The 23,250-nt window shown below is 47.3% G+C and overlaps 1 non-coding gene across 1 annotated transcript; it reads right to left on the reverse strand.

The window, feature by feature from the left end:
• Positions 1 to 22,679: 22,679 nt before the first annotated feature.
• Positions 22,680 to 22,850, reverse strand: LOC121465190. Its single transcript, XR_005976622.1, has one exon. It is a non-coding gene; the product is annotated as a U1 spliceosomal RNA (small nuclear RNA).
• Between the last annotated feature and the right edge of the window lie 400 nt (positions 22,851 to 23,250).

A 23,250-nucleotide genomic window follows, 5' to 3' on the forward strand; every position in this document is an offset into this window, starting at 1 on the left:
AAAGCCAGGCAGCTTGTACTTACAGAAGGCCTCCTGCTGCCTGGAACAGCTTAACCAGCTAGGGCCCTTCCTTCCCCACAGAGAGGAGGGTAACACCAGACAGGATGCTTATTTGACGAGAGCTTCAGGGAATGCAGCAGCAGGGGGGAGGGGGGGTGGCGCAAACCTGCTTTGATGTTCTTAGAATGGGAGGTAGGAGAGGAGAAGGGGGAGGGGAAGCACCACAGGCTTTAAAGAACACAGCAGGACGGTGGCACACACCTTTAATCCCAGCACTTGGGAGGCAGAGGCAAGCCGATCAGTTCGAGGCCAGCCTGGTCTACAAGAGCTAGTTCCAGGATAGCTAGGGCTGTTACACAGAGAAACCCTGTTTCAAAAAACAAACAAACAAACAAATCTGGAGGCAGAGGCAGGCAGATCTCTGTGAGTTTGAGGCCAGCCTGGCCTACAGAGAGAGTTTCAGGCTAGCAAGGGCTACATAGGGAGGCCCTGTCTCTAAGCAAGCAAACAAACACAGTTACTAGAAGCCAAGGTTGTTTCTCTGGTGCCTCTGCTGAGGGAGGGGATGCCATCATTTTCTGAAGAAGGGAAAACCTGGTCACTCTGCTCTTCAAGGGAGTGTTTTAACCAGGTCCCAAATCTCCCCGTCCTCAGGCCTCACCTCTTGAGTTCTGGGATTGCAGGTGTGTATCTACACACTGTCTTTAGTTGGAGAGGTTTTATCTACTGTGCTAAAGATCTCGCTGGAGGAAGAATGCCACATTGGGCAGATGCTAAGCCTGCACTCTAAGGCCTGACAAGGCAGTCCACAGGAAGGGAAGACGATGTTTTTCCACGATCACTCATTGGTGGACACTTGCCGAAGACAGTATTTGCAAAGCAGGTTCATGCTCAACCTTTTGTGTGGTTCCTTTAGGCCCTCCTCTTGAGCTCTTGACTTCCGTTCATGTGTGTAGCTGTGCACCTGAGGGTGTGTGTGGGGAGCAGGGGCCACCGAGATGGTTTTCGTCGTTAGAAAAGTGGGTGTATTTCAAACACTGTTATTAATTAGTGGGCTCTTTTTTAATGTCTGTGGGTGTTTTAGCTGCATGTGTGTCTGTGCACCCACAGCTGCATGCCTGGTGACCCCGGAGACCAGAAGAGGGCATTGGATCCTCTGAAGCTGGAGTTAACAGGCAGTTGGAAACATCATGCAGGAACCGAGCCTGAGCTGTCTCTCTGAAAAAAACAGTCAGTACTCTTAATCTCTAAGGCATCCCTTCCTTCCTTCCTTCCTTCCTTCCTTCCTTCCTTCTTTCCTTCCTCCATTCCTTCTTCCGATCTCTGCCTCACTCCCTTTCTTCCTTTTTTAGAGACAGAATCTCACTATGTAGCTCCTGCTGACCAGGCTGGTCTCAAACTCACAGATCTGCTGCCTCTACCTCCCAAGTGTGTACCAGTACCCCCAGCTCATTAGTGGAGTTGGGTTACTATTTTGGATCATTTGGTCCTAATTTTTGTTGTTGTTATTGTTATCACCATAGCAATTCTGGTCCATTTTTTCAGTGCTGGAATAAATAATATTTAAATTAGAAAGTAAAAAAATAATGCTTTTTTAAATGACATTTTTAAGTGCTTCATATTGTATTGCTTTGACATTATTTTAATTTTAACAGTAGATATGATGAGTAGTGTCTACTTTGGACACCATTTGGTGTATAAACCATCTAGTTTCTTCATTCATGCAGACAAGCAGTATATACGGTTGGGTCCAAAGAAGGTTATGAGACAAGACTTTGGCAAAAACATTCTTTGTTTGATTTTAAATTATTGTTTTGTAGGCAAATTTGATTAGGAAAAAAATGTTTCTTTTCTAAGTGAGGGCCCTTCATTGAACCAATAACAAATTTGTTTGAAAATAATTCATGGCTTCTAGAACTCCAGAGAATATAATTTTTTTCCCTTTAATTAGTAGCTTAGATTTTTTTTAAGCCAATGCCAAATGCAACGTGAGCTCAAGTTTTTCAGATCATCTCTAAACTTAGAACCCGTGATTTTCAAGTGGGTTCTAAATTTGGCAAAATACCTCCCCCTTGCCACGGTTAGCAAGCGGTTTTCCCATTCTTAAGAGTTTGTCTCATTTTTTGAACAAGAAAAACTTTCTCTTTATTTTTAAATAATTGTTTCTATTTCTCTTCTGGTGAGTACCAAATGCCACAAAACCTATTTGATATCGATAAAACCAGTATAACAGCTTTTTGAAAGAAAAGGGGGATGTGGAAGGGGGAAAAAAGGTCATTTGCCTCTTTCTTATTTTTTTTGGGGGGGGTCCCCATACAATGTCCCACTAATTAGTCCCAAAAAGAGGGGCCAGGGATGTGACTCAGGACAGTAAGCGCCCATGGGGAGTTCAGTCCCCAGCCCCCATGGGAAGGGTTGGACATGTGGCAGACGTCTGCGATCCAGCACTGGGAAGTGGAGACAGGAGGCTGAGCTCATGGTCACAGCCAGCCTGAATCACTGAGCTTCAAGTGGAGTGAGAGACCCTGTCCCAGAAAATAGAGTGATGGAGAAAGACACTGGTTGACTAACTCTGGTTCCCCTAAGCATATACATACAGGTACACCCACATGAACACGTAGGTATAACACAGATACACACCCATCACACATACACATCTCACACACACACTCACGCCACACATACCCTTCACACACACACACACACACACACACACACACACACACACACTCATCCTCCTAGAAAGAACTGATGTCCAAACTTGATGATGATGAGTAGGCTTGAGGGAAGGTAGACACCTCTCTTTGGACTGGGTCGTGGTGGCACACGCCTTTAATCCCAGCACTGTGGAGGCAGAGGCAGGAGGATCTCTGAATATGAGGCCAGCCTGGTCTACAGAGTGAGTTCCAGGACAGCCAGGGCTACACAGAGAAACCCTGTCATGTATGTATATATGCATACATACACATATATAAATATGTATACATATATGTAATTTTATTTATTTATCAATTTATTTATTTAGTCTTTACATACCAATCCCAGTTCCCCCTCCCTCCTCTCCTTCCACTTTTCCCCCTTCCCCCATCTAACCACCATCTGCTCCTCAGAGAAGTTAAGGTCTCCCCTGGAAGTCAATTAAGTCTCACCTCATTGAGGCAGGACCAATGCCTCCCCTCAACTCCCGTGCCTAGGCTTAGTAAGGTATCCAAGCCTCAAAGCAGACACACATGAACCTGGAAGTAAACTCTGATATTTAGTTTACTCTTTAAAGTAAATTCTTTTTTAAAAAAATATTTATTTTTATTAAGTATACAGTGGTTTACCTGCCTGTGGGCCAGAAGAGGGCACCAGACCTCATTACAGATGGTTGTGAGCCACCATGTGGTTGCTGGTAATTGAACTCAGGACGTTTAGAAGAGCAAGCAATGCTCTTAACCTCTGAGCCATTTCTCCAGCCCTAAAGTAAATTCTTATGACGCCATTGGACCTGAAGGAGTAGACCAAGAAAGGTTGAAGCTAAACGGCACCTTTTCTTCTGTAACATACCTGCAGATTCAGGGGCTCTCGTTCCTGACAGGAGGGCCAGGAATACCATGCCACACCGTGTCTTCCTGCAGGCTTTCCTATCAGTTGCCCCCTGAAGGCTCTAATTCTAAACAAGTAACAGGCTTTTTTTCCATCTGTCTGCCTGGAATACAGTGTGACCCTGGGCCACTTCCCTGCACCATTAGCTCTGCCTCTGACACCTGTGGGCACCGTGGCTGGAGATTTCAAGCAGAAAGTCTTCGTAATGGCCAGAGACTACACATCCAGAGAAGGCATGCATGCACCCTGTGGAGAGAGACCACACACCCAGAGAATGCATCTATGCACCCTGTGGCCAGAGACCACACAGAGAATGCATGTATGTGGCCAGAAACCACCCAGAGAATGCATGTTTGCACCCTGTTGCCCAGATACACTGGAGTGAACCACAAGAGGGGCTTCAGCTGAGCCATCTGCTCAGCACCCTCTTTGAAGATAGGGTCTTGCTAGGGAGCCCCAGGTAACCTCAACCTTGCTATCTGTCCTCCTGCCTCAGCCTTCAGAGTGCTTGCATTATGTGTGGGTACCACATGTCAGGGTCTTTATTGTCATTAAAACAAAAAAAAATGCCAACATATATTCTTCAAATGCCAATTTTGGATTTTGTTGGGCAAATATGATAGTCTTTGAAAGTTGTCCTTACATGCTTTAAAAAGGGATTTATTTTGAATTACTTGTATATGTGTGTGTCAGTGTAGGTTTTCTTAGAGTCCAGAAGAGAGCGGTGGATCTCCTGGGACTGGAGTCAAAGGTGATTGGTTGTGAGTCACCTGAGGTGGGTGTGGGGAACTGAACTAAGGTCTTCTGCAGTAGAAGTATAGTCTCTTAACCACTGAGCTAACCTTCCAACCTCCCACATATTTGCTTAAACGTCTATCTATCTATCTATCTATCTATCTATCTATCTATCTATCTATCGTGTGTAAGTATATATAGGACATAAGGGGGCAGATGTCAGAGGACAACTTTGGGGTCGTTTCTCTCCTTTTACCTTTACACAAGCTCCAGGTATTGGACTTAGGCTGCCAGGCCTGTACAGTAAAGTGTCTGTATCTGCCAAGCCACCTCACTGGCCCAGTCTCTCACGCCCTCTCTTGTTCCTGCTGGAATCCGGGAGGAGTGGATGGAACTGTAGAAATGAGCACTGCCGGGGCATTGGAGAGGGCTGGGCTTGCTCTTCTCCGTAATGTCTTCGCTTATTCTGCCTACGTCTAGTTACGGAGGATGCTGTGGTTTGGTTCTTAAGCATCCCCTCCAGGATCCGTGTGGTATAAGCTTGCTCCCTGGGATGATCTAGTTATGGAGGATGCTGTGGTTTGGTTCTTAAGCATCCCCTCCAGGATCCGTGTGGTATAAGCTTGCTCCCTGGGATGATGTGATTAGGAGGTGGAACTCTGTGTGTGTGTATGCACGCGCGCACACACGTGTGCCCTCGAAGGGGGCGGTGGAATTCTGCTATGCGCCTTTCTCTTACTTTCTGTCCATCCTCTTCTCTTGGTGCCACTAACTGCTTCCCCTGACGCTAAGCGGGGCCTGCCTTGTCACTAGACCAACAGGAAGGTGCAGCTGGTCATGCACCTGTGAAACCCTGGGACCAAGGAAACCTTTTCTCTTGGTAAGCTAACAGCTGTGGGTATTCTGTGTAGCAACAGGATGATGATTGACAAGGAGGATGTGAGGATCCCTCAAATCAAGGAAGAACTCAGCAAATGCTCCCCCCTGGAAGTGGGGTCTGAAGTCACTGCGCTACTACAGCTGTACCTCAATGACAGGGTACCTAGGTTTGATATGGGCCTACTGGGCCTCTGATGTCCAGACTGGGCCACTCAGCACAGGGAAGTGCCCTGGCCACCAGGCTAACAGTCTCAGCTGTCACTCATCCTTCCCATTTTCCCTTTTCTTGCTTCACACCGAGTTTCTCTGTATCCTTGTCTTGCAGGCAGCCTCAAAATCTGACTCAATGCTGACCTTCCCAAGACCATAACCATTCCCCAAACCATGGCTGTTCTCACAGAGACACCAAGTATGAGAGACAACCCGTCGTTGATTGCCAGTTCCCTACTCTGCAAAACCCAAAGCAGTGACACCCAGAGGAAACCTAGGAAGGGCAATCCATTGGCTACATCGGTGCCCTTTGTGTTTCTGTTGTTCTGATTAACACCATGACCAAAAGCGAGGTGGAGAGCAAAGGCTTGGCTTTACTCAGAGAACCAGGGCTCACGGAGAAGATGAAGCACAGACCACGGAGGGGCGATGGGTACTGACTCGCTCCAGGGCTCATGTTCAGCTAGCGTTCTTGTACAGTCCAGGTCCTCCTACCAGGTGATGACCACACCCACACTTGGCTGGGCCTTCCTCCATCAGTTAGCTATCAGGAAAATGCTGCACACACAAGTCAAGTCCGTGAGCCAGACCGATCTGAACAATTATTCAGTTGGGGTTTCTTCTTCCCCGGGTGACTCTAAGTGTGTGTCAAGTTGTGACAATTGCCTCAATATAATTTTGCAAGGACCTGCTCTGGATGGTTGTAAAAGCTGTGTTGCTGAATTCACTGAGACAAACACAAAGATAAAATGAAACAACAACAGAGTCAACTGTGTCCCCAGTTGGTTAAGGTGAAATTAAAACTCACCTGCCAATCATCTTAAAAGCTCTTACGTATTTCATTGAGACACAAGTTGACGAGAATACTCTAATAAAGGAATACCTTGAGGACCACAGGCTAAGTGTGAAAATCATCATCAATACAAAAGCTAAAGAGCCTTGGCCAAATGACACGCTTGAAGTGAAATACATGTAAAGACCCTTGAACTCAGGGGCATTTTGGTATTCCATACATTTGCATGGCTTAGACATTTCTAATCTATGGCTGGAGTCATCTGCCAACATCACGAGCAGGTCCTTGCCATAGAAGAAAGGCAAGATTAAAATCGAGATGTTTTAGGGCTGCTGAAGATGGCTCAATGTAGACATGAGGCCAGGAGCTGGATCCCTGGATGCCACGGTGGCAGGAGTAAGACAGGACTCTCAAATATTGACCTCTGACCTCCACCTGTGTGCCAAGGCACACACACACTTATCACACACAGACACAATGGTACTAAATAAAATTAAAAGTCTTGAAAAGATGCTTTACATTTATAAGGATATTAAATAACAGTGAATAATTTCCACTCATATATATATATTATCAGATATTATAGATAATAATCATATGTTCAGATTCAACCACTAATATGAGCAACACTAATAAGCATTTCAGATATGGATCTACACGTATTTGCCTTCATGGGTATACAACAGGCAAAAGAAAATGGGTGGTGGGGTATTCAAGCATAGTTTTTTTTTCCCCCTAGACAGGGTTTCTCTGTAGCTTTGGAGCCTGTCCTGGAACTAGCTCTTGTAGACCAGGCTAGCCTCAAACTCACAGAGATCCACCTGCCTCTGCCTCCCCAGTGCTGGGATTAAAGGCGTGCGCCACCACCGTCCGGCCAAACATAGGTTTTTAACTAGGGTCGTGAACCATGAATAGTTCGACCTCCATCACTGTCTGGGAAGAATTTCAGTCAGGTAATTTAAAGGTGGTAATAAATATAAGCCAAGCTGTTACTGAACACGATGCTTCAGTTCCAATACCTCATTTCCAGAGAGAAGAAAAAGGGGCTACTGTCTACGCTTTAGAACAAACTGATTAGAAGAAAGACGGTGAAAACTCCTTTTATAGCCAGATTCTGCAGCCAAATTCAGATTCCGAGCTTGCGTCTTGAAAGCCAGGATCCATTCAGAGTATTCCAAGAATAGTTGTCAAATTGCTGGAAAGTATCGTTTCCGTACGCTATCTGTACGCTAGCCTCACAATGGATCTTAAAACTGAGAGGCAGGTCTGAGTCAGCCTTGGCCAACCCAATCAAGTTATTGCTCCCTCCATTTGTCATGCTCCCCAAAGTTCTAGTGACTTCTAGAAATGTTCCTCAGGTCTGCTGCAGGCAGGCACTGGTCTAAGCTGTGGGACAGTGTAAGCCGCGCGTGGGCCCCTTCAGAGAGAGAGAGGCATGCAGAACGAAACAGCTGCTTTGCTCTTCTTTAACTTGGGGATGTGTATGGGGTGGGGGTATGCACAGGCTATGCCCAGAAGACAACCTCAGGTCCTAGCTTTCCGCCCTGACACAGGGTCTCTGTCATTCACCTGCTGCGAATGCCAAACTCTGACTGCCATGTCACCTTAGGCTGTGGTTGCAGCTGTGGTAGCTTGATGTAAGTCCTGGGAAGTTGAACTCAGGGCCCTGTGTCTGCGCCGCACATGATTTCACCCTCTAAGTCATCTTTCTCAGCCCTTCCCTTTAAAGATGGCTCCTGCGTGGGTAGGAGGGGTGCCTGTGCCAGGGTACGTGCGTGCGGGGTAGAGGACAACCCCGTAGAGTTGGTGCTTTCCTTTCGCTTTTATGGGGCCCCTGGGATTGAACACAGGTCACCAGGCTTCTACAGAAAGCGCCTTTACCCCTTGAGCCATCTTGCCATCCCCCATTTTTAAGGTGAGTCTCACTGTGTAACCTGGGCTAACCTCTAACCTGTAGTCCTCCTGCCTCTGCCTCCTAAGTTTTGGGGTTACAGCTGTGACCCCATCAGCAGCATTCAAGGCTGTTTTCCTGAAGGCCACACCCCTAAGGTATCTCTGCTACCAGGTATGGTTGAGGGGAAGGTTTATTTTAGATATGAGAGGGAGTACCTGCAAGAGTCCAGACTGAACCAGAACACGAGAGGAGAGGAGGAATTTGGTGGTGGTGGTGGGGGGGGGGGGCGGGGGAAGGAAGAGAGAGGAACCAGGAGCCAAGAGACCAGGTGTGAGCTAGGAGACCAAGAGGCCAAGAGACCCCGAAGCCAAAATGCCTGGGTTATTTAGGGAAGAGAAGCTGGCCCAAGAAAAGAAACTCAGGGGCTGGAGAGGTTGAAGGAGGAGCTGGTATAGGTGAGGTGATGCTAAGAGAGACTGGCGGGGCCCACTTTGATATGTTAAACAGGCACCCCAGTTAGCCATTTGTCCTGAGTTTGAGACCTAACCAGTCCTTGTAATTAGCCCTGATAACTCATTGTATTTGCTCTTAGATGTTTCCTGACCCTTTCTATAGATGATCTTATATAAGGTCATAAAACAGCTTCATTGCAGTATGATGTACAAACTATACACATGTCTGTGTATCCCATCAAACTCATTTGGATAAAATGTGCAATTCTAGGGTCTGGAGGGATGGCTCAGTGGTTAAGAGTCCTGACTGCTCTTCCAGAGGCCTGAGGTTCAATTCCCAGCACCCACATGACAGCTCACAACTGTCAGTAACTCCAAGATCTGACACCCTCACACAGACATACATATAATAAGAATAAAAATAAGTTAATTTTTTTTTAAAAAAAGTGCAATTCTCCATCTTTAAGTTAGTCCTAAACCTTGGCGATGGCTCCCCTTGCCAGCAGAACAGACATATTTGATTACTTCTGCAAAGGGGGGGCATTTGTCCTTAGCAAGAGTGCTCTACACGGTGCAGGTTAGGAAGTTTATGGCAATCTTGTGACTTCAAAGGGCAAAAGAAGTTTTAGGGTTGACTTACAGCAAGCCTCAAGAGTTCAAAAACCAACTGGGGGAGAAAAATACTTAAATACTTAGAATCCAGCCAGGTGTCCTGTGCCATGTCTGTGACCCCAGCATTGCTGAGGCTGAGGTAGGATTCGTGAGCTCGAGGCCAGTTTGGCATATCCAAGGAGACCCTGCCTCAAAAAACCAAGGAGAAATTAAACACACGGAGACATGCACTTAGAAAGAGGATTCTCTGAGTATTTTCAAACAGCATCAATGGCTTGAAGTTCCATGGCCTTTCTGAGGGCCAGACACAACACTGGATGCATTATGGGGTGACTCTTGGTCTTCACAGCTCTGCAAGGGGGTTTAATGCAATGGTGCCCATTTTACAGATGGAAAGAATAAGGTCCAGAAGTCAGGGAAGTTACCCAGGAGAGGGATGCAGTGAAGACAAGCAGGGCTGGGCTTTCTATCCAGAGAGACACACTTCACATCTACTCTCTCCTGATTTGATGGGATGGGAAGTGAGTGGAGGAGAAGGGATCACAAACAAATAGGGGCAAAATGAGGGTAAATGCAGAAGCAGTAGAAAGCATCCTATAGGGGTTCAGTGGCCGCGAGCTCTGGCTGCGATGTCCTAGTCAGGATTCTCATTGCTGCGATGAAACCCCAGGACCGAAAGCAGGTTGGAGAGGAAAGGGTTTATCCAGCTTATACTTCTACATCATGGTCCATCATTGAAGGAATCAGGACAGGAATGCAAGCAGGGAAGGAACCTGGAGGCAGGAGCTGATGCAGAGGCCATGGAGCAGAGCTGCTTACTGGCTTGCTCCTCATGGCTTGGTCAGGACCACCGGCCCAGGGATGATGGCACCACCCACCATGGGCTGGGCCCTCTGTAATGTAATGCCTTAAATGTAATGCCTGTAAATGCCTTACAGCCCACAAACACTTATGTCTCCAATTCTGGTCTCTAGAGAGACTGATACTCACGGTGCACACACATACAGGGAGGCAAAACCACCCATACACATATAATAAAAAAATAAAATAAAATGAAACAGAAGCTTGGAACAACGGTGGTTTAAGTAAGCACATGACATGTCCTAATCTACCCCTGGCCTCTGCCACACCACCTCCCTGACTCAGCCTCCCCAGTGCTAGGATTGCAGGTGTGGCAACGGGCTTTAATTAGCTAACTTCATTTGGGGGCCATTAATCCACCATGCTCTTGTGAGGAGCCTCCTAGACTCTATGGCCGTGCACTCCCTGAGGCTGTGAATGAGTTCAAAGGACCTGTGGCAGGCAGGGAGGCGGTGGGGAAGGCGCCAGGCCCACTAAGGCTCTGGAGGCTCAGCAAGAAACCAACACTGGTAGAGTCCAAGCAGGCGACCAGGGACAAGGGCGGAGGGGGGTAGAGTCCAGGTGGAGGGAGGTGCGAGTTTCAAGTTAGAAGCGGTTGGGCAAACCGGATCAGGAGGAATCTCATATGCCATGCCTGGCATGGGCAGGCCTGAAGGGAAGGGCAGTAAGGACGAGGTTGTCAAGTGCCCTGCCCCAGCCAGCGACCAGGGCTCTACCTGCACAGAGTATCTGCTGTGCTGGCTGCTGGCTACTTACTGGTGTATCTTTTGATGCGCAGCTCCTTTCCCATCACCCTGTGGTCTGGCTTGGAATCAGCTTTTACATCTGATATTTGCTTTTTTTTTCCCCCCTCTGCTTACCATCACTCAGCATCTTTGCTGGCGAACCTATAGCTATTTCTTTTCAAAATGCCAGAGATGCGTGAAAAAGCTAGGAGCCCCCCCACCCCCAAAAGGATTATTTGATATAAAATGCCCCAGGGGGAACACTTGCGAGTAAGATAACCTGCCATTTTCCCCAAAGTCAGGAGCTGGGAGCAACGCAAGGCCTAGGTAAACAGAAGGGAAAGTGTCCTTAGCCTTGGATGCTTAGAGGAGACAATGAGCTTGTAGAGGAACTGGTTAAAGCAGGGAAGGAAAGTACCAAACACTGGTCTAAGACCCGGAGTTGGAGATAAGAGAGAGGAAGAAAAACCAGACCCAGACCCAGAGTAAAACCGTTCTTGCTTTGTCTCACTGTGGCAAATAATATAGATTTATTTCCTTAACTGGCAAAAAGGAGGCATTGTTGAAAACTCACAGCTTAAAAAAAAAAAAAACCCACCTCCTCCACCCCTACATGCTAAAGACCAAACCTGGGACCGAAGAGCTGACCCCAGCCCCAAATACCTTATTTAATTTTCCAGCTTTTCCTTATGGAAACCGACAAACAGATGCAAACGGGGGAGTCACACTTAGGTGTGATGACACCTCCAGTCCGATTTCCGGGCTCCCTACCTCCCCGCACTGCTCAGAAGAGACCTGCGGTCACCCTGGGAGGACAGTGCTCTGGCTGAACCCCTCTTCTTGGGAAGCCCGAGAGTGTCAAGGAGGCAGATGTGAGAGAAGGAAAAGGTACCCACAGAAACGCCAGAGGATTAAGCAAACGGGGAAGGGAGGGGACGGTGGGGGAGGGGAAAGGCAGGAGAGGCTCCCGGTGGCCCAACCCCTTGGTAGGCAGCAGTGGTTAGGTCCCACAGGTGGGCTGGGACAGCTGGGTAGAGCCCCTTGCAGACAGGAATAGGACCAGAGAAAAGTGTCTCGGGTTATTTCATCTCGGCGGCGCGAGGCTGCAGGGCACTTCTGCAACCCAGGAGTGCAGCTTCCAACACACCCAGGTGCTACCCTGGGGGTGCATCGCTGCACCACTTACTGGAGGTGCTCTTGACATTACTTCAATGTAGAAAAGGGCCCCATAAAAACACCCGGCTAACAGGAGTTTTTCAGCCTATGTGTGGTCCATGGTGATCACCAGAACACAGCCCATTTCTACTGTGCACTGGTGGACTGAGCCAGTACCTGCCAGCAATGCTCCCACCCCCCACCCCACAGTCACACCCTTCTCACTTCATTGCCCAAGGCAATCACCTCCTTCCACTTCTTTGTTTGGTTTTTTTGAGACAAGGTTTCTCTGCGTACCCCCGGCTGTCCCAGAACTGGCTTTGTAGACCAGGCTGGCCTTGAACTCAGAGATCCACCTGCCTCTGCCTCCGGAATGCTGTGATTTAAAGGCATGCACCACCACTGCCCGGCCCACGTCCCTCCATTTTTCATGACTGCCTTGCCTCACACGGGCCCTTCCTTGAAGGAAACCCAGGCATTGATCATCCACACCCTACCGCTGTCACCTGAACCTCTCAGCCTCCACCTCAGCGCTTCTCTCCGGCGCTTGGGTGCTGACTATGGTCTCAGCTGTGGGTCTGTGGGAGACTGTGTGTGGGACCACCTCCCTGCTGATGGGCCGCTCCTCAGGATCCCTGGCATGTGTGTAGGTGCACCTTGCCATCGTGAGATCTTACTTTTCTGTGTCTAGGCTCTTGAGGACCCACACGGGATGGAGGTCAGAAGATGTACTCAGGCAAACATGGGTTACCCAAGATTAACCAAGGAACTCAAGTCCGTAGAGAAGTGTCCCCCCAGACTGGTGTCTGCACACACTGTTCTTCAGGGACTTCACATTCGACCTGAAAACTCAAATTCTTTAGAAGCGAGGAGGCCCTTCTTAAAATAAGCTCCCCCCATCCACTTCTGCCACTCACTATGTGCACCCCAAATCTCATAGTCACAGGGATACCTCTGCACCTCCTGCTGAGTTCTGGGGCCAATCTAAAGGCCACCTTACTAGCCCATGGGCCACTTCCTGACCATTTCACCCTCGGTTTTAGCGTCTCTGCTTTTTGGAAGTGAGTCCTGGGGCTACGGCAGTCAGCACCCTACATGGTCTTCCAGAGGTGACACCTGGCTCCAATGTCGTCTTCTCGGCTAGTTTGGAAGAATACAAGAAGCTAGGGTTGTTTCTCCATCCACACCATCAGCAATCAACACAGGGCAGCACATTTTATGGCTTTAAGAAGTGTTCGGTGCTGTCTCGAAAAACCAAAAAAAAAAAAAAGAAAGAAAAGGAAGTGTTCGGTGAATGGCTGAAGGAGGAGCTAAAGTATCCAGTCCTTTTTATTCCTGTCCCTACAGAAACACAAATGGACGGATTCTTCATAGCCATTGCAGTCCGTGTACTACAGCCTGAGATTTTGGGTTCTCAAGAATTAACACTACCCTACTTGACTTGGTTGTCAGTAGACTAAGCCAATCTCTAGTACCAGGAGAATCTTCTGCCTGGAGTTTCACTTCTGGGAGTGGCTGGATTTTCACACTACAGACGTGCACATCCAACCCATCAGTTTACCAGAGGCAGAAAACTCCCGTGGACGGTGCTTGCACAGCACAGAACAGCACAGACACACGTCCCTGTCATCTCAGCGCCCTGAGGTAGACAGAAAAGATGCCCGGTCCAGAGCCCAGGCAGTCAGTGCTAGCAGCACCACCCCAAACAAAGATTAAGAAAGGTACCTTTTGCAGGGTGTGGTGGCACACACCTTTAACCCCAATGCTGTTGAATCCCAGTAGGCGAGTCTCTGTGAGTTCAAGGCCTGCCTGGTCTACAGAGTGAGTTTAAGATCAACCAGAGCTGCATAGGGAGACCCTGTCTCAAAAGATCAGGAAAAGAAAGGTATTGTTTACCCCCGTGGTCACTTTTAGTCCGAATTCTTAAAGAGTTAAAAAATAGAAAAGGCAGACCTTGAGAATCTCTGCCCCACACCCTCGTTTCCAGAGGACTAAATTAAGTCCTCCCCAGTTTTGCTTTCATCTTTTTTCTAATAGCATTCTGGCTCCTCCCCACTGTCTTTCATTCTGACAATTAGGGAGTTTCCTAAGCGTAGCAGGAAAAAAAAAACTGTCTTTTTTTTCCTCAAGTTTATCTAAGTTTAGCCTTCCCTGCATTTTTCTTTTTTTAGTTTTTTTGAAATGTAGGACGTTTATTTATTTATTTATAATGAATTTTAGGGTGGCTTTGAACCTTTTTTCCCCCCCTTTCTTATTCTGACAAGGTTTCTCTGTGTAACAGCTTTGGCTCTCTTGGAACTCAGACTGGTCTCAAACTCACAGAGATCCGCCTGACTCTGCCTCTTGAGTACTGAGATTTAAAGCATGCAACACCATTGCCAGGCAAACTTTCTTTCTTTTCTTTATTCTTCTGTTTTTGTTTTTCATGACAGAGTTTCTCTGTGTAGCCCTGGCTGTTCTAGAACTTACTCTGTAGGCCAAGCTGGCCTCGAACTCACAGAGATCCACCTGCTTCTGCCTCCCAAGAGATGGCTCTAATAATTATTACTGACAAATAATATAGAAAATAAATAAAATAATAATAGGTTTTCTGCTTTCCCCCAGTAATAAGTTTCTCCACCGATGAGAGTATGCCAGATCGAGCTGAATTGAAAAAGTATAACAACAGCTATACTGAGCAAAGCAACTCCTAGGTGGGTTCTCCAGTCCCAGAGACTAAGGTCAGACAAGTCCATGTGTGCAGGAACTAAAGCAGGGAGATTTTATAGGTTGTGGGAGAGGGGTGATGACGTGTTCACCACAAGCTGAGTTTGTGCCCGAATATGGTCAAAAATTGAGTGCTTAGGTAGGGACTTGGGCAGCTGGACACACCAGGGCAACAGCTGCCAAGGATTTGCAACTGGGCTTTTGGGTGGCTTTTCTTTGGAGACTCTCTGAGTGGGCAGAATTTGAAGAGAGAGAGGGAATGAGGCTTCCAGGCCCATGCAAGAATGACTGGAAGTCTCAACCAAACAATAAATGTTATGAGGTCACCACACCTGGCCTAAGAAGAAATAATTTGTGTGTGTGTTGCAGGGACTGAACTCAGGCCGTCAGGCATGCAAAGCCATGTAGGGGTTTTCCCACAAGTCATTTCATGGGCACAGTGACAATATTTTGAACGTATATATTGCTGGATGTGGTAATTCACATTTTTAATCCCAGAGCTTAGAAGGTGGATGCAGGTCAATTTCTATGAGTTCAAGGCCAGTGTGGTCTAGAGAGTAAGTTCCAGGATAGTCAGCACTAAACACAGGGGCTCTTGTCTCAAAAAAAAAAAAAGAAAAAAGAAACAATGAAAGAGAGTATAAAATCTGCTGCTATACTGAAGGCCTGTTCTTCTGCATCAAATCTAAGACATCACAGGATGTGTGTGCGGCAGAACTTTGTGTGTCTGTGATCCCTGCACACTGGAGGATGAAGCAGGAGACTGGAAAGTTCCAGGCTAGACTGGGCTACTCCCAAGACTATGTCTCAAACAAACAAAACGAACCCCAGGAAGCAGACACTTTCTTCATTTCCCAGGAAGAAACTGAAGTTCTGAGCTGCTATGTATCTTAATTACGACCTCTGAGGTCATCTGCCCCTCCCACATCCTTTTCTGTCCCCCCCCCCCCAGCTTTGGGCTCAATCCCCAGACCCTGGTCGCACTTGGACACTGTTCTATTCTGAAACCCACCATGACTCTTCTGTGCTCAGTCTCTGCTTTCATTTAGAGCATTGGTTCTCAACCTTTGGGTTGTGACTCCTGGGGCCGAACAGCCCTTCCACAGTGGATACTTAAGTTATGATTCATAACTGTCAAAATGACAGTTGTGAAGTAGAAACAAAAATAATCTTATGGTTGGAATCACCACAGCATGAGGAACTATGTTAAAGGGTCGCAGCGTTAGGAAGGCTGAGAACCACAGACTTAGAGACTAATTATAGTCTATTTCGATCCTCAAACTTCTGTCGCCAAAATGCTAACCTTTTTGGGGGGTTGTTGTTTCAAGATATGGTCTTATGTAGCCCAGGCTATTTCAGAATTTGCTAGGTAGCTGAGGCAGACCCTAAACTCCTGATCTTCCTGCCTCTACCTCCCCAAGTGCTGGGATTACAGGCATAAACCATGACCAATTATTCTGTCTGTCTGTCTGTCTGTCTGTCTGTCTGTCTATTTACCTATCATCTTCTTTCCTTCCTCCCTCCCCTCCTTTCTTTCCTTCTTTCCTCCCTCCCTTCCTTCCTTCCTTCCTTCCTTCCTTCCTTCCTTCCTTTTTCTTCCTTTCAGAGTTGGGAGTTGAACCTACAGCCTCAACACAGGCAAACATTCCACCACTGCACTGTCTCCCCAGCCCTAAAGAACAGAAGCAAACATTTCCCTTTCTGTAAAATGACCGACTTGTCAAGGTCACCTGCTTGCACCCAGAATTCCCAGCATGGGACTCAAATGACACGAAGTTGAACAACCAACTGTGCCACAAACCCTCCTTCTATAAGTCTCCCGCTTCAGGCAAGGGTATTGCCACCTGCCTGGTGACTCCAGCCTGCAGCCCGGAAGCCTAGTAGCAGGGCACAGACAGGGCATAGGACAGGCCCTCCGTGAGCATTGGCTGTGTGAATGATTTAGCGGTTGAATGAGTGAGCAGGAGCTATGAACCTCAGCTCTTCCCTTGCTCTTAACCAGAAGATTAATTGATCATAAAGTCCTACATCATAAATCTCTCTCAAATCCTCTCTCCCTTTTTGATCCCTGCCTCCCTTTGCTGGATTTTGTCAGGGCTGCAGTGAGATTAGTAAAGAGGAAACCTCTGGGGGCAGGGAGGAAGAAAGGGGAAATCCCCGCGGAATCTGGACTGAATGCACCAGAGCCAGTTTGCCTGTTCTGTTCAAGCTCTGATGTTTGCCTTTTCCTGACCCTGTATTCTCCGCTGAGGATTGGAGCTGCTTGTCCCTCATTTGCCGGAGGAAACACCACTGGTCTCCATGTACCTACTGGCATGCCGGCACAGCCTTTTGGGTCGCTTACTTGAGTTATTTCTTGTAGTAAGGGTCGTCTATCAGGAAGGCTTGAAGCCCCATGACAAAAGGAGTTGTCTGCTTAGTTTCTGGAACTCTCGCAGCAATTTGTGGGAGCCCAGGGATACAGCAAATGCTCGAGAAGTGTCTGCTGACCCTACAAAAGAAATGACGTAGTTCTGTAATTAGGGACAACACATATGGAATCCAGCAGGTAATGTTAAGTGAAATAAACCACCACAGAAAGACAAGCCTTGCATGGCCTCACTCACAGGGGAACAAAACAAACTTGATCTCGTAGATGTTGATAGCAGAATGGTGGTTACCAGGGCCGTAGGGAAGTAGAAAAAAGGCAACGGGTCAGTTCAGTTACAGCAAAGCAAGGAGCTGTGTGTGCACGGCAGGATCATGATAGACAAGTTACTATAAATTTTAAAAAAGCTACAAGAGCGGCTGGAGAAATGCCTCAGTGACTAATAGCACTAACTGCTCTAACAGAGGATCTAGGTTTGGTTTCTAGCGCTCACAAAGAGGTTTTGGTTGCAGGTGATTTGTGCCCTCTACTGGCATGTTCTGGTACTGCACCCAATTGTCGCCCACGCGCGCGCCTTCTCTCTCTCTCTCTCTCTCTCTCTCTCTCTCTCTCTCTCTCTCTCTCTCTCTCTCTCTCTCTCTCTCATTGCTAGATGGTGGTGGCACACAGCTTTAGTTCCAGCACTTGGGAGGCAGAGGCAGGCAGATCTCTGTGAGTTCTAGGACATCCAGGGCTATGCAGAAAAACCTTGTCTCAAAAAACCAAAACTAAATAAATAGATATAATAAATAAGTAAGAAGAAAGAATTTTGACTCCAAGAATACCGTTTAACATTTGAAGATCTACATATATTATACTTGATTTAAACATTTTCATCAAGCCTTCCCTGCCCTAAACCCTTACTCCAGGGCTCCCCAGGGCTCACAGGACTGGGCCTGCATGCAACAGCCACATTTTTAGGGGTTTTCCCTGGGATCCGGCTCTTGCAATCTAATCTCCCTGGCGGTGCTGGGGTATGCCCTTTAGCATAAGAGTTATCTTCTGAGATTTATTGGGTTAAATATAAAAACAGGGGATCCAACAGCAAGAGTGTTATGGGAAACCGGGCGGTGGTGGCGCACGCCTTTAATCCCAGCACTCGGGAGGCAGAGGCAGGCAGATCTCTGTGAGTTTGAGACCAGCCTGGTCTACAAGAGCTAGTTCCAGGACAGGCTCCAAAGCCACAGAGAAACCCTGTCTCGAAACCCTCCCCCCCCCCCCAAAAAAAAAAGAGTGTTATGGGAACATCAGCTCTGTCAGCGAGGGATTAGAGAATGTGGGGTACCAGAACACCTACTCAAAACTTGCGAGGGAGCACCATGAAAGAGGGGCTCAAACGGGACTGTAGTTTATAGAGCAGGAAGCAAACACTGAGCCTGGCTTGGAAAAGAAGTGTAACTTGAAGGGCAAAAATAGGGAACCCAAGGAATGAGGTGTGACCAGCAATCCGTGGGTACTATCTGTTGTCTAGCCGGGACTCTGCGGCTCATGCTGACGTCATCAATAGCCGCCTTGGCTAGTCACACAGCAGTCTATCTGGGTAGTTTCTCCAGGCCTGGACTCCAGCCAGGCACTGTTCATCCCGGCTTCTCTGCAGGTCAAGGGCTTGGTGTGTGCCTATGTGATAACACGCCCTGAGAGCTTGGGTGATGTGAAGCCACTGCTGGGAAGCGAGGTGACCCATCCCAACAACGAGAGTCCCGTTCTGAGTGTGAGGAACTGACCGAGCTCGTTCACCTTCTCATAGGTTCCCTGCACGGCTCAGTATCCGGCGCTCAGTTACACAACGGCTGGACTCCCCTTTGGTGATGCTGAGGCAGGAGGCCTGAGAGTCTGAGGCCAGCCTGGACCACACAGCAAGACCCTGTCTGAAAAAATCAGGGAAAGAGAGATGACTCAATGGGTAAGAGCACAGGGAGCTCTGCAGAGGGTACAGGTTGGGTTCCCAGAACCTGAATGGCAGCACACAGCCATCAGTGACTTCACTTCCTGAGGATCCAATGTCCTCTTTTGGCCTCGTTGGTAACCAGGCATACACACGGCACACAGACAAACATGCAGGCATACACGTAAGATAAAAATAAATAAAATCTAAAAAACAAAGGACTTTCAGCATGATATTAGATAGAACTCCCGATAATTTCTGAAATTGCCCTAAACACATTTCTGCTATTTCATATAGGAATTTATTTGAAGAATATTATCAGCATTACTGATTATAAAATCAAAATATTGATCTACTCCAAAAAATGTTGTAGTTCTCTGTGTCTTACAACATCAAATATTCAGCCAAGATTTAATTCTTTACATAAAAAAAGATGCGCAGCTATTTCATTAGTATGCAAACTAGCTTTGTCTTGAATAAATGTTAAAATTATTGATATTTATACACACATACAAAAGAAGTGTTGTAAAATACATTTCTTTAGGAATTATTACTTATAAATGTTTGATCTGTATGCTTGTGTGTACCTATATACCTGGAGTCATGTAAAACTTTCACAGGAGCTGGGCGGTGGTGGCGCATGCCTTCGATCCCACTACTCGGGAGGCAGAAACAGGTGGATCTCTGTGAGTTCGAGGCCAGCCCCTGGCTTGCCTGTGCTGTCTTTCCCAGTGCTCAGCTCTGCAAACGTGTTTCCGAATGTGTAAAATGCATAGAGGACAGAACATTCAAGGACCACCACCCCCAGGGGGTTAAGCTCCAGAAAATGCTAGTCACTGCTAGGACTGCCCTTTGGCAGGATCTTTTAAGCTTCCTGTGACCTCTTTTCTTCAACTGTGTCCACGAATGTCTCCCTTTTGTAGATGACTGCGGTGCTGCTTCATTGCCAGGTTCTTTCCTTTTTTCTTTTTCCTTCTTTCTTTTTTTCCTCAAGAAAGGGTCTCATTACATAGCCCTGGCTGTCCTGGAACTCATCACATGGATGAAGGTGTTCTCTGACTCACAAAGATCTCCTGAGTGCTGGGATTGAAGGCCTACATTTTTATTCTGGCGGTGCCAAATTTCACTTCAAAATTTGCATTCTCATCTCATTTGTACATCTATTGCTCCGATCTTTAAACTTTGGGGACTGGAATCTGTCTTCTGCTTTATGACAGGCAGAATTCTTAGATGACCCCCAGAACTCATTCCAGAAGGACACCAAGCAACTGTGAAGAGATTTGGTCCCATCCCTAGGTTACACGAGAAGGCACCATTAACATCGCGATGGCTAAGGGCCTGACGTAATCACATGATTAAGAGCCCAGAGTTTCACTGGGGGATTAACTGGCGGGCATATGGTGATACAGCAACAGGTCCTGGTGTCCCGTTGTGGGAAAGGGTGAAGATGACAGAGCATATGGCTCAGAAAGCTGGAAGAAAGGATTTTGAAATTTTTTATCATGAAGAGGGATAACTGTTTAAAGAGACGGATATTTACCCAGATACAAACACCACAGTATGTACTATGTATCCAGAACCTGAAAATGGGGTCTGCAGAGATGGCTCAATGGATAAAGCACTTGCCAGGCAAGAGTGAGGATGTAAGTTCAGATCCCCAGATCCCACGTAACACCAATTATGGTATAGCATGTGCAGACAGAGAGTGGAGAATCCGGGAAGCCTGTGGTTGGTTAGCCTGGGGACACAGCGTGGGAGAGCAAAGAGATCCTGTGTCAAGCAGGGAGCGACACCCAGCCTCGTCTTTATATTGTTGTACCTGTAACGTGGTTCATGTATGTCTGCACTTACCCACCCACACACACGCATCATAGAACATAAAAATATATATTTAAAAATACATGAAAAGAAAGAGAACGGATGGGAGTAAAACAAAATCCCAATTACAACATAGACAAGTCGAGTGTTTTCTGCAGAGGAATAGAGACGGAAAGCCCAGGATTCCCTAAGCCTTGAGGGCGGAGGGGGCTGCAGGGGGCTTCGGGCTTCCAGGGACTGCAAAGGGAGGACCTGCAGGCAGCTTTAGGACCAGAGAGTGCTACCCTCCCTCAGACAAGCAGGGAGAAAGAGAGCTTCAGTAGACAACAGGGAAGCAGATTCTGTCAGTACCAGCCAAAGAATCTGGAAGATGCCCTGAGCTCAGGGACACCAACGCCATACTGCACCTCTGTGTCAGCCCAGGCTGCCCTACAGAGCCGTGCATCCTAGGTGGGCCTCGTCTGAAGTCGCTGTTTGCAACCTTTTTTGTTGTGTGCCAGACAACAAAGATCAGTACATACTCTGTCCAGTGCCTTTAAACAAACAAACAAACACGAGGGTCTTACTCTGCTGCCCAGGTTGATCCTAATGACAAAATCTTACTGCCTCAGCCCCCTCATGCTGGGAATACACACACGCATGAGCACGAAGGGCCCTCCAGTGCCTCCTCTACATTCAGTTACCTTAACAAACCTCGCCCAGAGAAGGGACGCTACGTGACCACCGGCGACGTTCCACCGTTACTTGGCTGCTGCCTAGCGTCACCTGCCAATATGTCTTAGCAGAAAGCTTCCTTGAATAATATCTGCTGTGCTTGTTTGCATCGTAATTGCTGAAACACATTGCTCCAAGAGCAGTGTCTCCATAATCCACGGAAAGAATTCTCTGGAGCAGAAAGGCACCTGGATCCGTACTGCATATATCCAGGGACTACATTTCAGTGTCAAGGCACTAAAACCAGCTGGTGGGATGCTTTGCAAACTAATCATCGAAAGGATTTCTTGGTAAAATGTCTTTGCATAATTTCCCATCACAGGAAGCACGGAACTCACTTGTTCCCGTGTCAGTGCTGAAAAACGTTCTTAGAAACAGCGCTTTGATGCTGTCCTTTCTTTCTTTTTAAATAAATAAAAAAAGCAGAAAAAAAAAAGCTAAGGATCTGGAAAGGAGGCTTAGCAGTTAAGAGCACTGACTGCTCTTGCAGAAGACCAGGGTTCAGTTCCCAGCACCCACACAGAGGCTCACATCCATGGGTAACTCCAGCCCCGGGGACCCGACATTCTCAGACCCTGTACGCACAGGTGCACAAACATACATGTGGGCAAACACCCATACACATCAAATTAAAAAAAATTTTAAAAATTTTAAAGTTGGCTGCCAAGTGTCTTGGTGCACATCCTTAATCCCAGCTCTCTAGAGGCAGAGGCAGGTGGATCTGTGAATTTGAAGCCAGCCTGGTCTACATAGGGAGTTCCAAACCAGTCAAGGCTACACACCGAGCTTGTGTTTAAAAAAAAAAAGGCTAGCCGGGCGGTGGTGGCGCACGCCTTTAATCCCAGCACTCGGGAGGTAGAGGCAGGCGGATCTCTGGGAGTTCGAGGCCAGCCTGATCTACAAGAGCTAGTTCCGGGACGGGCACCAAAGTTACAGAGAAACCCTGTCTCAAAAAACCAAAAAAAAAAAAAAAAAAAGGCTGACAAATGCTCTATTTTACATACCCACTCTCAGAGGTGTGCAGTGTGTATTACTATATTAAAAAACCGCCGGGCGGTGGTGGTGCATGCCTTTAATTCTGGCACTTGGGCGGCAGATCTCTGAGTTTGAGGCCAGCCTGGTCTACAGAGCGAGTGCCAGGACAGGCTCCAAAGCTACACAGAGAAACCAAAAAGGGGTGGGGATGGGAGAGGGACCCTAAGAGGTCATGATATGACTCCATTTTTTAAATTAAAATTTCTTTTTAGGGGAAGGTTTGAACAAGTCATTATCACCGTCATTCCCCCCATCACAAATTATGCAGTTTCCCGCATCTGGTGAAATCGCGGGAGTTGGTGCATCGGGAGTGCAAGGGAGGAGCCTCGCCCTGGGAAAACCGCCTTCGTGATCAGGGCACCGCCCCTGCCAGGTAAGTCTATGCTCTTCGTTTCTTTAAGGCAGTATTTCTGAAATACATTTATCACAGACCCTTTTCTTGGAGAAACACCCTTTGACATCTTGCCAGAGAACCATTTAGGGAACGCTGGCCTGAACAAACCCTTCTCTGATCCCCAGTGAGTACTGACTCAAAGGCTTGCAGAGAAAGGAGCACCTCAGAAATCATGAAGACACCCCAAGAGCTGGAGACACGCTTCCGGCCTCTGTCACTGGTGGCATCAGCTTTCTGTTCAGTTTCTAAACAAGCTAATAGACTGAAAAAGGGATCTTTGACAGCTGTTGAAAATATACCCATGCAGCAAAAAATGCCTATGCAGCGAAATGAATAAATACCCCAGGCATTTTCTAGTTTATCTATTTGTGCATTGGTAAATACATA

The sequence above is a fragment of the Microtus oregoni genome, unplaced genomic scaffold, assembly GCF_018167655.1.
Source record: "Microtus oregoni isolate MIOR12 unplaced genomic scaffold, Mior012 000029F_ref0000214, whole genome shotgun sequence".
Taxonomy (NCBI): Eukaryota; Metazoa; Chordata; class Mammalia; order Rodentia; family Cricetidae; genus Microtus; species Microtus oregoni.